At 40.2% G+C, this 16,641-nt stretch overlaps 1 long non-coding RNA gene across 1 annotated transcript; it reads left to right on the top strand.

Annotated features, from left to right (window-relative positions):
• Nucleotides 1–5,491: 5,491 nt before the first annotated feature.
• On the top strand, nucleotides 5,492–15,236 carry LOC110304293. Its single transcript, XR_002379052.1, has 3 exons — nucleotides 5,492–5,550; nucleotides 9,921–10,021; nucleotides 12,906–15,236. It is a non-coding gene; the product is annotated as an uncharacterized LOC110304293 (long non-coding RNA).
• Nucleotides 15,237–16,641: the final 1,405 nt, after the last annotated feature.

Genomic DNA, 16,641 nt, shown 5'->3' with positions numbered 1-16,641 from the left:
TTGTAACCCCACCCATTCTTGCCCTTGAACTCCTAAGTAGTGTTTGCAGCTGTGGTTAAACCTACACCTTCAAGTCCTTCAGAACCTATTTCCCATCTCTCTGAGCAATCATTACCTGAAGCTTGCTCTTCATCCTCACTCTGTAACTGCCCAGCACATGTATCCAAGGCTTTCCATACCTGCTTCCCAAATCCTAGTCACATCCCACCAGGTCAATCAGCTCTCAGTCTCCCCTTCAGGTCTCCTGGAAGTCCTAAATTCCGACTTATTTTCTGTCCTCCGATTTAACATGTCCACTGTTCACTTTCGACGGTGCCCTGGTATTTCCCAAAGACATGGAGAAAAGGACACCATTTTCAGCTTCCAAATTCCAATCGTTTCCTCCGAATACAGAGAAGCAACTCATGCTTTGGAGAAATTTGCAGTGGTTACCCTGCAAGTTAACTCAGCTGCTTCAGCTCCTGCTTCCCACTGCTCCTGGTCACACAGTGCTAACCCAGTGCTGGTCACTGCAGTGCTAACCCAGGCTAGCTTCTTCTAGAGAATACAACACCGTATATGATTCTACCTTTGCCCATGTTATTGTGATTACTAAGAATTCCAGTTTTTCTACCTCAACTCCCAGCAACCCCTGCACATGTGTTACCTACCTTTCAGGCTCAGACATCACTTCCTATAATAGGTAGCTTTTGTTTTCCCATCAAGTGCAATCCATCTCTTTCTCCTCTGAGATCCCCTGGTATGGAGATTCTTACAGGAGACTTTTTAGTCATTTTCTCTGAAACAGGGTCTCAGGTACCCTGTCTGGCCTTGTGGAGTATTCAAGGATTATAGTGAACTCCTTCTTGTCTCTACCTTCAAATGCTGGGACCACCTCTTTAGTGCTGGGAACAGAACTTGAAGCCGTCGTACAAGGCAAGCCCTCTAACAACTTTGAAATTCCCAACCTAAGATGGGAAGCTTCATAAAACAATGATTTCCTGTTCCAATAACATCTGAAACTCTGGAGAAAGCCATGGGGAAGCCAGAATCCCTTGAACATTCCCAGGTTATTTTCACTTAGCCCAAATTTGAAAAGCTCTGTTCAAGAACAGAGCTTTCTACTTTCTCCACTTAATTAACATATATTTATTGAACAAATAACCTGTGAAAAATAATTGTGCTATATGTGCAGACACTGCAGTGAATCAGGCCCACTATAAAAAGTAACAGCACTATAGAATATGTTATATTTTATCATGTTTTATATTAGATTATAAACATGCATTATAATAAAATATATCTTATGAATCTAGCCATTGTATGCCCACTTTTCTACTGCTGTTTCTTAAGAATAACAGTCTCTCATTTATCATAGCATCTTTCAGCACCTAACACAATGACTTGTATTCAATAAACAGATGGTAACTCATTAATTAATATACTTAATAATTTCTTAATTGTGAATTAATGTGAAGGAATGACAGTTTAGCTTTGAATTCATCCAGCTGAAACAGAAAGCCGTCCCTGCATTTCTAACTTTTAAATAGCAACTCACACTTGGCCCAATGTTTCAGGCCCAGTTTTGTGGGAAACTGAGGCAGGAGGATAAGTTCAAGGGCAGCCTGGTCAATTTAGGGAGACAGTATCTCAATTTTTTAAAATTTTCAATAAATTCTATGTTTATGAGTGTTTGCCTGCCTGTGTGTATGTGGACATGTTTATGCTAAACATAAGCATGTCTGATGCTCACTAAGAAAGGAAGAGAAACTCAGGTTACAGACAATTATAAGCTGCCATTATTGATGCTAGAAAATGAACTCTCTTCTGAAAGAACAGCAAGTCCTGGGTTCAATCCTTAATAGTGTAAGGAGGAGGAAAAGAAAGAGGAGGTAGAGGATAGAAAGAAAACAAGTGAGCCTTGTGTTCTTACACTCAAAAGAGCTGAACCCTATAATCGCACCTCCCCAGGCCTCCATCCCCCCCCACCCCCGTTAGGACAGAAGAGAGCTTGCTGGCTTGTGACCAAGATCCCTGTGAGACCCTGAAGCAGTCACTGACTTTGCACAGGAAGAGATATGTGCTAATTTCACTTTTAATGGAAGTGAAAACCTTTTACTAAAATCAATGGTTCCTATCTTCCAAACACCACTGAGGCCCCAACTGCAATCAACAGTGAAGCTAGAGCCGAGTTGCTTCTTTCTGAAGCCTGTAGAAGGGGCCTGTGGAAGGCCGGGTCTCTAAAGGCCATTGCCTTGACTGTGCATTCCTGAGGGAGAACAGGAGAACAGAAGGGACACAAGGAGCTCTGGCAACACAATGGACAGAGAGAGTCTCACATTCCTCAGAAAATGACTATTTCAACTTTTGGGGAAAATTTGCAGTCACCAAAGAACAAATGAGTAAATTATTGCCAATATTACAGATCCCTGGCTCAGGTCAATCCATCCCAAGACATTTTCTAAACAGTAAGTCACATGTGACATTGTGATTGTCTCATTTCTAATAAAGTAAATATTTGAAATGGCCACCCAAGGCCTATCAAGGAGAACAATTAATCCAAATCACAGTTGTGAAGAATCTACTTTCTACACCATTTATCTTTCCTTCTCCTTTGTGGTAAATAAACCTTAATAAGGGGACCATTATTTCCATCTTATTATAGTGGCCACCCCTTTTCTTTCATAGCAGTGGAATTCTGGCCAAAAGATGAAATGAAGAAAGTCAACCTTCCAGCTCAACCTATTGATTCCACCTGCCTTTCAATTGTTACCTTAAAATGTTTCAGATGGGTAGTGTTTCCCTTCTCAGAAAAGAGAAGCCATAATGCAAATGAACATTAAAGGTGTCAGAATCTACACTTCTTAGTGATTAGGTTTTTTGGGGAGGGGTCTGCACTCAGTTAAATCTTGACACAGATAAAGGAAGCCTTGTGAGCTTTGACTATTTCCTCTGATGCTACCATCTGGAATATTCCCAGCCACATCCTTAGGAACCAATCTACCTGATGCCTGTTCAGGACTTATGTGAGACAACTATCTCTTTCCTCCTTACTATCAAAGTGTTTTTAAACATGGCCCACTGACACGCACACACACACACACACACACACACACACACACACACACACACTATCTCTAGTGTAAAGCCACATGCCAATCTCATATGGTAATTGTGTTTATCCCTTTTCTTATGGCTGTGACAAAGCAGTTAACAGATACAACTTAAGGGAAGAAAGAGTTGCTAAGGCTATCCTGGTGGAGAGCCATGCAGTTTACAGCAACAGAAGCTTAGGGTGTGCTTGAGTCATGTCTTAGTGGCTCAAGGAAATAGATAACTTAGGATGTACTGGGGCCAGACTATGATTCTCAAGGTTCAGTCTAGGTCTGAATGTCCTGTAGCTAGAATGTCCCCATTGCTACACAACCTCTCAGACAATGCAAATATCAACATCAGAGTCTAAGTCCCCAAAGCTGTGAGCCAGTAAGGGACATTTCAGATCTGTGAGCTATTTCAAGTTACTGATACTTTCTTTTCTTTTCTTTTCTTTTCTTTTCTTTTCTTTTCTTTTCTTTTCTTTTCTTTTCTTTTACTTTGTTTTTGAGACAGTCTTACCATATAGCCCTGGTTGGCTGGCCTGGAACTCACTATGCCTACCAGGCTGGCCTCAAACTCACAGAAATCCACCTACCTCTGCCTCCCAACTACTAAAACTAAATGTATGCAACCTTACCGCTCCCCCCACAAGAATGATATTTCAACCGGGGTCTTCCAGAACTGCCTTTAACCCAAATGAAAGATAGTGATATGGTGTGAAGCCATTGAAGAAACTGTCGAGGAGACTTGGTATCCTCCGGATCACATCACAAAGCCAGCTGCCTCTTCCCTCCCCTACAGTGCAAGCCTACTTGAAAGATTCCAAGTCTCTTTATACTCGCTCTCTCAAAGGAAGTTGTCACTTTCAGCTACACAAACCTAAACTTCCAAAATCAGGTGCTTGGGGGAAAAAATTGGAAGTACTTTTAATAATTTAAATGGCTCTTCTCTGCACATGCCCAGAACCCAAATCCCTTTTCTAACTGAAGTGCTTATATAAAAATTTGACAGCTCTTATAATTTTAAATTGCTCTACACTGAGTATGCCTAGAACCTTGATCACTTCCAAATTCAAGGGCTTATAAAAATTTGAAGCACTCCAATAATTTTAAATTGCAATGCACAGTGTAGAGTGATTTAAAATTATTGGACTGCTTCAATTTTTTTTAAAAGGTCTTCAATTTGGAAGTGAGTCAAGCAGCATTCTAATACAGTAGCTTAAGACATAGTATGCTAATCAAAAACGTAACACCTAAAAATAATGGAAATTAAACCACACGCAATTTTATTCTTTTTTCTTTTTCTCTTTCCTTCCCCCCTTTCCCATTTTTCTCTCATTCTTCCCTTCTTCTTAGAACAGGAAAACTCAGAATGCACCTAAACTTTTTAGGTAAAAGCCCAAGCCACAGAAAAAGAAAAGTTAGGAGGGAAAGTCAGCAGGGAATTGCAGAGCAGAAAGGGCAGCCTCATCACAGTGGTGCTGGAGCCTCAGCTTCAGAGCCAGGGAGGCAGGGAAGAGCTGGACCTAGGCAGACACTAGACTGTGATCTGGAGCATGTGATCAGTGCCTGGGATTCCTGTAGACAACAACTTTCTCCAAAAGGCAAATTCTTTCATTTGTCATAGATTTCATTTATTTGATGGGGCTTGCAGAGAAAATTCCTACCTTCTTTGCTTCAAGGTCTCTGTGATTAGCCAGTCTTTCAGAGGGCTGTCCAGTGATTCAAACAGCCCCAATCATAAACATTTACCAGCAAAGGGCTCCAGTATGTGTGAGCGAGTGTGTGAGTGCCTCTGTGGGTGTAGGTGTGTCTCTTGGATTTCCTTCTGTCTTCCCTTCCCTGTTTCACCTCTATTACTATCCATTACTATCTTTCTTAACAACTAACATTTCCCAGGTTTAAAAATCAGAGTAATAACTGCTCTGGTCTATTCTATTCTAACAGGGAATCTCTCACAAGGCAGAAGATCCATAGTAAGCAATACCTGCCTCTGAGTCTCTCCTCCCCTATCGACCACAAAGCAAATTTGTGCTTCTAAACAGCATCTAAATGTGCTCTACTGCATTTATTTGTTGTGAATTGTTTTTGCATGACTGGATAGAGAATTTCTACTTTTAAATATTGTGTAAATACAAATTCAACCAATTTTTAATGTTTTCCATGGACTTATGCCAATCAGGGCTCAAACTAAGAGGTTTAGAAAAACTGGGTTTTGAGACCATTCTCACCATGAGGGCCCAAGTATTTCTTCTTGTTATTTGACAAGAAGAGAGAGAATACACAACACAATTAAGCAAAGCAGGGAGAGACACCTTACAATAAAAATGAGGCTCAGCCAAGAGCAAATGTTCCCAGGAAGAAGGTTAAGAGGAAATTTAGACCTGGAAGCAAACATCTGAACACTATTTAAGTTTAGTAAGGAGGAAAGGGAAGCACAGAGCATGGTAGGCTCCATGCAGCTCTTTTGTCTAAGGTAAGTGGTTATTTCTGTATCCTGTGTAGTTGATGGTTTCCTTCTCACATGAGCAATGCAATGATGGGGACCAATGCCTAAGGAGCACCTAAAGGTTCTGCCAGTGTCCTTTTGAGCCTGTACCAGATTTTCTACATTTGAATGTGAACCCACCCCAGGTCAACAGGATTTCTCATCATTTCCAACTATTTCTCAGTTTGGATGGTAGTCTTTGTTGTTATTCCTGATAATAGCAACAGTAAATGAATGAAAAACCATTGGTAGTGAAGAACATCCAATTCAAAAAAAAAAAAATTCCAAAGAGCCTAGATTAAAACTAACTACTGAGATCATTGGGAGCCTGTAAAACAGGCTGGAGGGATGTACCAGGTGAGATACTGCCAATCATGGCTTCCTTAATTCTACTCAAATATTACAAACTGCTTTGTCTACAGCCTAGACCTGGACCAGTGTTGCAGCTAGGTCTTGGTTGCTCAACAAACACTCCCTGAGTCCTAACAACCAGAACTTCCCCTGCATTGCCTGGGAATATCTGTAGCTGTCCTATTGTAAGGCACACAGGGATGATTAAGAACACTTGGCTCAGAAGCAAACAGATTTTTAGGTCACGTGTGTGGAGATGTCACCATTTAATAACATGACAAAATCTATCTATCACATAGGCACGAACACAGAACAATATAAAGAGGTTAACAGAAATTGATGGCATCCCAAGTTTAATTTTACACTGGATCAGAGTCTTTGGTGATTGAAATAGACAAAGATTTATAGGGTTATCTTGTTGAAGAGGCTGTGCTAATTACTGGCACTTGTCATTTCTCCGTAGCTTTATCTAAGTCAAGAAGGCTAACTAGCTGCTTTCCCCCACTGTGCATTGTTTGTGCCGAAGCTTCTGCTGAGGAAGCCTGGATTCATAACTGCACCTCATTATTAACAGGTTCATAAATAAATGAGTCCTAATATTTTTCTCCGCATTTATGATAGGGACATTTGGTCTACAAAAGATTATACTTGTCTTTAATAAAAATAGGCAGTTGTACATGAAGCCTATTAGGCCCTTGTTACTCTGGAGGAGGCGGAAAGGGGAGGAACTGGATTTTAGACATAAAGCAATAATAATAACCTGGTGTGCTGGCTCATGCTGAAGGCAGAACACAAGATGAGCTTCATGGCTCTGCCCAGCCACTAACTCTGCAACCTTCTCTGCTGACGTTCAGATCTCTACCATGTAAAGGTGAAGGACTTTAACTAGGATTCATCTAGATTTTTTGTATTACAGGATGACTAGCTAAGCATTACAAAGGATATATATGTATAATTTTGTATGTTATATATTTCCATGTATAAACAATAATTATGTATATCATATATATACTATATCTTATATATACTACATCATATATACTATATCATATATGTATATGTGTGTATATATATATGTATATATATACATATATGAAAATTTTTCTTTAAGCTCAAGCACAGGCTACATCAAACTGCTGGAGTGATCCTCCTGATGCTGGACATCAGTCAGTAATACTGTGTTGGGTTGAGAAAGACTTAGTTTCTTTAGAGACTTGTCCCTTTCTTACTGTGTGAAGAATTGTAACCATAACTGTGTGCTCAGAGTCAGGCTAGTGCAGTGTTAAAAGAGACTTTGAGTGGAAGAATTGTTGAGCATAAGGAGTCCCAGTTAGACATAGAGGAACACAGGGCTGGCTGCAGTAAGGAGCGAGGTTGGGATCCTTAGATCTTATAAACAGGACTTGCTGGCCTTTGGGATGAGAGTGGAAAGGGAGGAGAAGAGGAGACCAAGCAAGCAAGTCAGGTACCAGAAGGAGGAAGCTGAAAAAGCAAGAGCACAGAGAGGGTGGGTAAATGTTACGTCAGAGATGGTGACCACACAAAGATACCACACAAATCAGCTGGTGCATAGGTCAATGCAAGGCAGCATGAGTATCTGAAGAGAGCTCAGATTGAGACAATGCAAGGGAATATGGCTTGGGAAAGCCCAAACCAAGTTATAAGTGGACCCTTCTAGAAGCAGGTTCTTTGGAGTGTCACAGGATCTGCCTGAACAAAAGAAGAAAGAAGATCCAAGGCAGAGTAGAAAATTCAAATCTGAAAGCACAGAGAAAAGGTCTTTGGAGTTGCCAGGAGCAAAAAATAAAATAAAATAAAAAAATAAAAGACGCAGAGGATCACGGGGATTCTAGTGCAGGGGATCAGGCTAGGATGACAGGCAGACACAGGTGTAGAGTTGACAGCCCTTAGCCATACATACCTAGGACGTTTGGAGGAAGCCCAACCTCTTTTCCTGGGCCTCTCTGGACATGATGAAGTTGGAATGAGCACCATTGGGTTTCAAAAAGTCAAGGATCAACAGGAGAGAAAGGGGAGAATGAGCTGGAACCCAGTGCACCCATGCCTTGTGCAAGTCCATTGGTATTTTTCTACCTTATCTAAATTAGTTTCAAACATCTAAGCTTACAAATGTTTCTGTGTACATAATTGTACTGATAAAACAGAACGACACACCTCAAAACCATTGTAACGGAGCAATATGGTACTGCTTGGTATCATATAATAATCATCAGAAAATGCCAAACTCGGTAAGAATATAAAAGCTTCTTATGCGCATGACAGTCAAAGTGTTAATATTTATTAGCTGATTTTGTGGGTACTTTCCCCAAGTCCTCTGTTAAGGAAAAAAACAAAAAACAACAACTCTGGCTATCCCTCTGCTTTGAGGGAGCTGTGTTCCCTGGGGAGCTTACCTGAGATGGCAGGTGATCAGTATCTATGCCCTGCCTGCTTTCCTTGGCACTCCTCACATGTTTAGCAGGGTTCTGAAAAGATGTATGTGTTTTTAAAGGCACCCTTCTCACTTGAGGACATCCAGTTTGCACTTGTGTCCCTCTCATTTGCACATGAAAAAATTCATCACTGTGTATACAAATGCCAAATTGCAATGCAAATAGGCATTTGTGTGCCCAATTACCCATTTTGTGTGTTTGCAAAACGGATGTATGCTGGCAAATTCTGCAGGTGTGAGTTGGTAGACTGCTGGAAATTTGGCTCCCACTGAGTCAGCACCAAATAAGGTGATGTGTCCTGACAGTGTGTCTGCAAGGAGAACACCCATCTGAGGGATAGCTCTTGAATGCAGTAACTGGGGTAGACAATCTACACAGAAGGAGGTTAAAGACAGCAGAAAGCTGTACAAAATGGAAGAATTGGGGTTCTATAGCTGATGAGTTATACATCTGAGAAACATTAAGGCTCTCCCATTCATGATCACAACTTCTTGAGTGCCAAACTTTTAAATCCAGAAACACATTTATTCAGTTATTGTACTGTTGTGAGAAACCATAAAAAGAGACCTGCCTGCTCAACAACCTACCTTTTAAGGGTACAACTTGATTGGTGCTACAGTTAGAGTGCTGTCCACAGATGTCTAGGATTTGCTTGTTTGGGTGACTGAAACTTATATCCCTTTGATTAGTGATTCTCGTTTTGGTCTGCCCTTCAGTTCTACAAACCACCACCCCATCTTCATTCCATGAGTTTGATTGTTTTAGATTTCTCAGGTAATATTTGTCTTTTGCTGACTGATTTCTTGCACTTAGCTTATGAATGCCCTGAGAGTCCATCCATATTGGTGCACATAGCCATGACTGTATTAAGATTGGACAGCTTTCCATTGTGTGTACGTGGTATAATGTGATAAGTTCATCTGTCCGTGGGCATTTCAGGCATTCTAACACCTTTGTAGTTGTGGGAAGTGTTGCAATGAACATACGAGCTAATACTCTTCTAGATCCAGATTTTATCTTTTTTTTTTTTTTGGATAAATACCCAGCCCAGAAGTGGGATTTCCTGATCATATGGTGGTTCTAGTTTTAATTTCCTGAAAAGCTGCCATGTTATTTTCCATTGTGGCTGTTCTGTTTAGCATTCCACCAACAGGGTACCAGGCAACCCTATTCTTCAACGCATATTATCTTTAAAGTGTGATTCTAAGAATAATCCCAGCAGGATTTAGAATACCCTGCTGTGCCCCAAAGCTTTATTTCATGGCCCTGCAAGCCTGCTGCCATGCAGTGCTCTGGCTCTGCACCAGACCTTTTGCTGTAAAAATTCTCAAGCAACTGAGAAGCAGCAATAGCCTTGCCCTGCTCTGGAACATTCCAGCAAGGGGATTGTCCTGGGAGCTCCCTCCTTCCCTGCCAAACGAAACCCTTGAGAAGCTAAGAAAAAGTTCTGTTGGAGAAAGCACAAGGAGAGGTGGAAGGGAGGGAAGTGCAGACAGGCAAGAGCCATGGTCCTAGCTTTAGGTTTTTGCTTGATTATTTGTTTTTGTTTTTCAGATGAATCTAGCTCCAAAAGGGTGCATCCAGGAGTTCAATGTTTTCAGGGCAAATACATGATTCACAACCTCCTCACTTCATTTGCATTAAAAAAGAACAAGGTGATCTTCTGTCAAAAATTTTAAAAAGTAAGGCTTTTTGTGGTTATTATTTGTTGTTTTTGTGGGTTATTTGTTTCCTTTTAGGTTCCTGATTATGAGAGTCATTAAAATATCACTGAGGTCATCATATAAATTTCATTTTAATTCTCTTTTTATTTGTATCTAATATAACCTTAGCTTTCAAAAATCAGAACAAAATACAAGCAACCTGCTTGATCATAAAAGTACTTCTTTCCTTAGGATGTCAGTAATTCTCAAAATTGCCTGAGATATTTGCTAGATATCAGAAATGGGTAATGTAGTATTTTAAGTGGCAGAAATGCATTAGTATTATGTAAGTACATGGTCCTTAATGTACTAATCTCAGCAATATGTGTAATGAAGACTTTCAGTAACACTTATTTTAAGTGTCCTCTGAGAAATGCTAATTTACAAAGAAATACCTATGGAAGACCACGTGACATCTACATGAATATCAAATGAATTCATTTTGATCAATGCTATTACAATGAATATAAAACGGATTCACAAAGATAGAATCTTAAAGTGCTACCAAATTTTCTTTTAATATTACCTGTTCTATGGCGGTTAGTGTGTGTGTGTGTGTGTGTGTGTGTGTGTGTGTGTGTATATATATATATAAAGGTAAAAGTATATATTTTCATATACAAACAAAGATATACATATTTATACACATATGCATCTACCAAAAGTTTATGCCCACAGTAATTACTTTATTGGGAAGAAACTCTTTGAAACATTCTATTGACACATGGAGAAATTATATGTGCAAAAACACATTTGCATTTATAAAATTGCATATTAGATATTAACAAAATTTGCATAATGAGATCAAGTAAACAAATTTTTGGAGGGTTGAGATTTTTTTAAAAAATAAACAAATAAAATATGGTTCCACAATAGTATCCTAAATTTACCCAGTTATTTCCAGAATCCAGTGGTTGCTTAATTGGTTCGTATTATCTGTTAAAACTCAGCAGTGGCTTTTGTGGCTCTCCAATGATGATAATTGCACAGTTGACAGGTGGAGGATGGATAAATGAATGGGTAGACAGTTGTAAGAACTGATACTTAGATATTATATCTAAGTGATCACAATTTTTATTTGAAGTGTTTAAGAAACCTGAAGTTTTAGGGAATGTGTTGTCCATTTTTGCAAACCCTTTCAATGACAAATTGAAGTTCACAGACAGTAGACATTCCTTAATCTTTTAGGCTAAAGACACATTATCAATCACTAGGGTTGGAGCACCATGACTATGGTCTGTTTAGAATTTCAAGGTGCTAGTAAGAGCTGGTCAATGAAGGGCTCCCAGGCAAGTCTAGCAAGAGCTTATGCTCTGTACATACCACTGCAGATCACAACAGCAGTGTGACTGACCCACAGCCTGCTCTAGCCCATACACCTCTGGTTCACTCATGAGCCATTCTTCCTCTTCCTCTGAGTATTTCCCCCAAGCCTGGACCATAAGTTCTTCCTCATTTCTAGCCTGGGTATTTATTTGTCATCGCCTTATAACTGTTTATCTCTCTGCTTCCTGCCTCCAGTTAGCCCTACATTCTGCCAACAAACCTATCAGATATTGGATTCTATGACTCAAATGTTTAAAACCTCTCAGTCACTCCCTCTCATCTATGAGGTTCAAATTGAATATGTTGTATAGTAGTGGGCAGGCTTGACTAGACTATCCAGCTATGTTCCCTCCACCATGTGTTTTGTGTTCTAATGGAGCTGAATCACTATGGTCTTCCATTGTTTCTTTTTCTGCATGACTCCCACTGCCTGGCAGATCCTCTCTTCAACTTTCTGCTTGCAAAACCCCTACTAACTCTTTGAATTGAAGCTCAAATGCTCTTTCTTTCATGTATCCTTCCTAGTCCCAACCCCCTCCCTGCCCCCACTGTCATCTGAATCCCATCATCTCCATAACAGCTCTCTTTACCAAATACATAATCTTCTGCTAATATGTCCATAGAGTAACCGTACTATAAAATCTTGAGCCAAGAATAATATTCTATTTATGTTTGTCTCCCAAGCCATTGCCCAGTGTCCAGCACATAATGTTCATTCCATGGAAGTTAAGTAGATACACTTGCTTCCTAAAGATTCTATTGTCCTTTCTGTTGTCCATGCCTTAAACAAACATTTAGAAATATGCACTCACAAATTGCACTGTAAGAACCACTCTGATTTTAATTGACTTGAGAGTACATTCTAAATATATGTAGGCAAACATACAAATCTAAGTCTTACCTGGTCTCCAGTGTCACCCACCTCTCCTGGAAATCAAATTCCTATAACAGTTATCTGAAAAAAAAATGCTAGCCAAGACTGGCCTCTTACATGTCAGGAATGGCACTACTGTTTTTATGCATGTTGCGTCATGAAAATCTCATGATTGAATCTCACTCATGTTATAGATGAATAGAGAGTGTGGTGGCCAGTTAGGTAATGCAATCAAAAATGGAAATTAAGAATGGAAGCTCACCTATAATCCTGGATGGCTCAACTCTCAGGCATTTGCCTCAACACCATCACCTTTGTTGAGCATGCCAGCAGCTTCTACACTTCTTGGATTAGAGAACATAATAACTTCAGGAAGGAAAGTTCACTGTATGTGTCCAACAGTCAAGATCAGCCACTTCCATCTCTTAGATCTACCCATGTCAATAAAGGCAGTTTTCCTTTGCCTTGGAGACTTCCAATGAAAATCCTCCCACGAATTAACAATTGGACATTAATTCTTAAGGCTTCACCTACTTCTGGTGAATATCAGCCTTCTTGGTAAAAGGCTTGCTGTCATGATTTTTAAAAATGTATTTTAAGGGACTTACAACATCTTTCTACTGTTCCTTTTGGTAGAATGAAAACTGATACCAGCTTCACTTTCAGCCATGATGAAGAGTTTGCAAATTGGACACAGTTGGCTTCTGGTCTTTACTTGATTTTCTTAATTGACTTTTGTTGTTTGCAAGACCTGGAAAGCATCTGAAATGGACAGAAACAATGTCCTTGAAATGCACTGGCCACTTGGAGCTTGAGCAACTATTGGGGGTAGAAAATTAAACAGCAGAATGGTTGCAAGCTTCTGGAAGAAACTAGAGAAACTTAAACAGGGGTAGTGAAGAAGAGCCTGACACCAGACCTGCTGGGGCACCTCTCTCTGGAAGCAACACTGCTGGACATCCTAAGGCCACTGATGTCCTTGGCCCTATGTAGAGTTCTCCTTAAACTGACTCCCATTTGCCATTATCAGAGCAACAATAACAAAGGGTGTTAAGACAAAAGCAGAACCTTCTGTCAATATCTGTGAAGGTCTGAAAGACCCTGGCAGATGACAGCTCCCCTGTTCCTCCCCACCATGTTGTGTCGTCTTTCAAATTTCAACAAGGTGGGAGAAAGAGAGAGACAGAGACAGGGAGACAGAGAAACAGAGACAAAGGAAAGAAAGTGAGAGGGGGAGGGAGGGGGAAGAAGTGTCAGAGGGAGAGAGGGAAGGAGGGAAGGAAGAAGAGAGGGAGCCAAACTCTGACCTGCCTTCCAGATGGTCAGGAGCTATTCCTAGTGAGTTTCTCTTTAGCTGAGCATCCAGTCTGTAAGAGAAACAAATTCCAATTAGAAGTCTCTTACTATATTTCAGATCATATTTGCTACATGTAAATCTTCCAAATAGTTTCTCTATTTTGGCAAACCCTTATTTCACATTTATTAAGACAAAGTGCTGTTGAAGGGCTCTGACACTGGCTGGTAACTTCTGTCTGTCCACAGGTGTCATATTTTATGCAGGAAGAAAGGTATTCTTCTGTCACTGTCTATGCAGAACTATGGATGCCTGGAAACAGATGACTTTTGACTGCTGATCAGAACCATGCTTTAATCAGTTACTGGTCTGTGATCAATAATTAATCACGCTATTCTGTCTAGGTAATAAATAATGGGGAAAATAGCAATGAATATATAGTTGGTCAGATTCTCCCTGGGGCAGAACAGAGAAGGACCAACATGAAAGGCTGCCTCGATCGCCCTGTAGCCTGTCAACGAACAGCTTAAGTGGAAATTCCAGTATGGATAGGGCTGTTAGTAAAGGAAGAGTTGTCACCAACCGTTCTTTTCAGACCCCTCAGAACTAAATAGTCCTTCCTGGACCAAGTCCTTCTGTGAAAACAAATGAAGAATGGGCTGAGAGCACTGTAGGATGTGCTGTGCCTCTACTATCAGACCTCTCCCTTTGGAGGGAGAAGCACCTGGGTGGCAACAGGAGTTCAGACCTAAATCTAAAACAATGTATTTTATATTGTAATGTGTATAGGTTGAAAAGTGTTGGCTATTATAATCTCATACACTGGGTCCTACAAGAGTATATAGACCTAACCATTTAAACGTGTGATTATGGAATATTCTCATAGAAAGAATAATTATGTTAGTTCTCTATTGTTGGTAGAAAATGACCTCAAAAGCAGTAACTTAAAACAGTATACAATAATCATCTCAGTATTTGCCAGCCAGAGATCTGGGAACACTAGCTGGAGAACTCCTTAGCAGGGGCTCCTGGATCTACAGTCACAGTGCCAGGGAGAGGGGTTCCTGGGGGTTGGCACAATCCAGTTGCTTTGCATTTGTGTGGCTGCTTTTTTGTTGCCCTTAAGAGTCATCCCTTACCCTTTGCAATGAGCATTAGCATCGGGATGGTGAGAAGAGACTGTCGCAGGAGGCAGCAGAGTAGATGTAACAGGCTTTCGTACTGTGGGCATCAACAGAGTTTAATGGGATTTTTTTTTAACAGCTTAGGTTTTTCTAAGGGCAAAAGTACCGAGCTATCTTTTCAAACATGTGGCTACACCTAAGTTTTACTTATATTTTTGCAACCTGTTAATACAGATGACAAGGTCCTATATTTAGTCTATAATAATGTTAATAGTATTTTTTTAATCTGAGAATTACACTACTTTAAAAATAATATATTCTCCATTGTATTATTTTACCTGTGTTAGTATTTAAAAGATCACTTGTAAAGTGATATTAGCAAGTTGCCTAATCAGTTTAAATGATCTGTTTTGAATCAGGAGTTACCGTTTATTTTTTTATTAAATGTTTCCTTCTTAAGACTTCAACCTTCCTAGACTTCAACCTTCCTACATTCTGAGGCAGTAGAGCCAAACTCTGAAGAAGTGCTTTAATAAATGTGATACCTTCTAATGCCTGGCTCTGTCTCTCTTGCCCAAGAAGCCCAACATTGCCAGGGTAACTCACATTAGCCCCAAAGGCAGCTGGTCCTACAATCATTGGCAGCCATGCCACACCAGAGAACAGAATGTACCTCCGAATTAATCTTAAGATGATGATGAAGAAAATCTCTTAAGAGTATCCAGCCATACTTGAAGCAGGCAAACAATAAAACATAATTCTTATGAATCTGATAATAATCTATTTATCCATCCTGCCATCCATCCATATGCTCTTTCATCCTCTCCCTACTAATGTATTGCTGAAAGACTTGGTCTTAGGCTTTGCAAAGAGCCAAACTCTATTCAATACTGTAGTATTGGTCACTTTGCCTTTGACCTTCTTCATGGTCTACTTCATAGTCATGGTGTTTCAGATATTCTCCTTTAAATGTTATCTTTAACTTATGGCAGTATGTCTTGTAAAGAGTTCATCATGGTGGCCCTACTACTCTGCCCAACCAAACACAGGGGTGTATCCTGAATAGCACAAACTACAGTAAAGCATCCAAGAGAACCTGACCACTGAGATGTTCAGTGTCCCAAAATCTGTCATAGTGAGGAGGTTGTAAACGCCTTGAGAAACTCAGGCAGCACTGTGGACTCTAGACAGGGAAGTGTCTGGTCAATTATATCTCCTAAGAAGGGCAGAATCCTAAGAGGAATCTCTGTTACCTAGAAGTCCAGAACCACTCTCAGGGCCGGCCCCTCTCAGCCAATAAGGTGCTAGACAGAAGAAAGCCTGTCTACATGTGCAGATGCTTACACCACACAGAAGCACCAACACAGGAGAACCCGACTTGGCTTGTTGGCCACCCTGACTGGCTGTCTTTCCTGAATTGGAGAGGACTCATAGCCTCTTCAGAGAAGGATACCCAGCCAATGCAAACCAAACACAATCTGCTTCTTTGTGAATTGCAAGCAATCCCCAACTGCCTGAGTTAATGGTACAGAGCAGTAGAGCAGATAACCCAATACAGTGGATAATCTCAAAAATCATTTTCCATTTGGCTTGTGGAATGAATTAAATGATTTGTTTCAGCTTCAGCAGATTTACCTTCCTAATTATGTTTTTTGTTAGGCTAGAAACATTCAACATTGCAGGATGCTGCCAAGGACTTATACAGGGCAACAGATGATAACTGTGAGAGAGATTTGCACAAAGGTCAAAGACTATCAGCTTCCAGTGTGGCAACTATGTGCAAGTCATTGAATAGGACACCATGTGATGAAAGATATCACCTACTAGCAAAGTTTTAATGTGATGCCTTAGGCTACTTTATGTTACCTGTACAGAAGACCACAAGTTGGATTTTTTATAAACAATAGGAGTATATTTGGTGTAAGTTTCTGGAGGCTGGGAAGTCTAAGTTTAA

Source organism: Mus caroli, chromosome 11 (genome assembly GCF_900094665.2).
Source record: "Mus caroli chromosome 11, CAROLI_EIJ_v1.1, whole genome shotgun sequence".
In the NCBI taxonomy this organism is placed as follows: Eukaryota; Metazoa; Chordata; class Mammalia; order Rodentia; family Muridae; genus Mus; species Mus caroli.
This window is presented reverse-complemented; position numbering and strand designations above follow the sequence as displayed.